The following is a 2,040-nucleotide window of genomic DNA, read 5'->3' as shown; positions in this document are numbered from 1 at the left end:
GACAGACCATATTCTTCCTTAGAAAAGTATTCAAGATTAAGAATACATAAACATCACACAAAGCTGAAAACATGCTAATTTTGAACATGAGAAAAAGTTTTAAAATGTAGTTTCAACATTTATTACTAAGCCAATTTTCTTCCTCTCCAATATTGATCAAGTAGTTTAATTGAGAGCAATAGTTTGAAATTCAGTGTCCTATGGCTTTGAGCAAGTGATGTTTATTCTCTCATTGCCTCAGTATCCTCACATGTTACATGAGGGGAATAAATTGGTTGCTCTTCCAGATCAATCCTGTTATAACTCTTTTATTGATATTTCTGAAGCTCAGAGATTATGCTTATAATAAGGGGACATTGCTGAAAGTATTGAAGAAAAACAAAAACTATAATCCTGTAATTTGGAGGGTTTTTTTATGTAAGAAAAGAAAGGAAAGAACTCAGTTGTGTGTCTCATACCTTGATAAAGTCAAATAGGCAGAGAATAAAGTCCCCTATGTTGCAATTTTATCTGATATAAGAATGATGAATACAAAATTCAGGACTGTTAACTATGAGATCAGGGCCCCACGACAACCATTTGCTCTTTCATCATATCCCTTTAACCTCATGTTTTGGATTAACTCTAGTGAGATGAAAAACTCACTTGGAAATGTGGCTGGCCTTAACTTAATCCACATTAAAGATGACACTGTAACGATGGTAGGTACTTTAGGAATCATCCCCAAGAGCTAAAGAAATAGTTCATTAGGGATACTAATATACCGTTGGTGGAACTGTGAACTCATTCAATCATTTTGGAGAGGAATTTTATATATGGCTTTAGAATTAATATTTGAAGAATAATCTACAAATGTCCACATCCAGAGAATTAAATAAAAAATAGGAACACAAGACACTATAGATAGATATAGATATATACATATATATACACATATAAACATATTATTTTGTTGGATGACATCTTCTATGTTGTGAAGAGGGGAGAGAGGGACAGAGAAAACTGTGAATAAATTTTATTAAAAATAAATTTTTAAAAAAAGAAATAGCTTATAACATGTAGATAACAAGTACATCAGTGAATATTACACAAGTATTATTTCTTCTCAACTCTTTGGATTGGAGGTTCACCAATTTTTAAATTAACATGAAGACAGAAAACATAATATATTCACAAGTTGAAATAGTTGACTATGGAAAGAAAACTACCATCTCCCAAATCACTACAATAATCTTGAATTCCATGGATTTGGTCTTATTTTCTTTTTTGGGGGGAGTATAAATTAGGGGATGGATAAATGGATGGCTTCTCAAGTTTCCATTTAGAACGAGAGTAGCTTGAAAAGTCACCAATACCCTTCCTGAAAATATTTTCTTCGACCTGATTATTCTATGAAGATTTTTTCAAAAGGTCAGAAATGTTTTCATAAAAGTCTGGATACTGCAGACTATTTTCAAGCACAAGGAAAATATACAGCTCCAGTATTTGTCACTTAATAAGTACTAAAACATGTCTGCAGACAGACAGTGGCACCAATCACTGTTGTTGTCTTTGCCTAATGCTTTAATTCTATGCTTGACTCTTCACAAGTGTAGCAGAAACCACAGCTTTGTCCCAAAGAGATGGTAATATAAATGCTTATATAAGCAGAACATAGCAAACCATTTTGATGCAATAATGATACTTTCCTGTAGGTAGAGTAGCAATTTTCTCAAAGGCTGGAAATCAAAGCATCAGCAGCAAAGAATATTTATTATCTTTCTATATTTATAAAGAGTACCTAGCTGGGTATGTATGACTCCAGTTTAAAGCCTAAATAAGGAAGCAGGAACAGCATTATATGGCATAAAACATTCACCTATATAGATGTAGTTCACTCTGATGCATGCATATCAAAAATACATTTCCAAATAAATGGTTTTTTTTCTGAAAGAAACACATTTTGAACAAACCTTTGGAGGAAAGGAAGAACACAATTAGGCATATAGGATGAAAGGAAGGAGGAAAGAAAGAAAGAAAGAAAGAAAGAAAGAAAGAAAG

This window comes from Gracilinanus agilis, chromosome 3, assembly GCF_016433145.1.
Source record: "Gracilinanus agilis isolate LMUSP501 chromosome 3, AgileGrace, whole genome shotgun sequence".
In the NCBI taxonomy this organism is placed as follows: Eukaryota; Metazoa; Chordata; class Mammalia; order Didelphimorphia; family Didelphidae; genus Gracilinanus; species Gracilinanus agilis.
Note: the sequence above shows the minus strand (reverse complement) of the source record.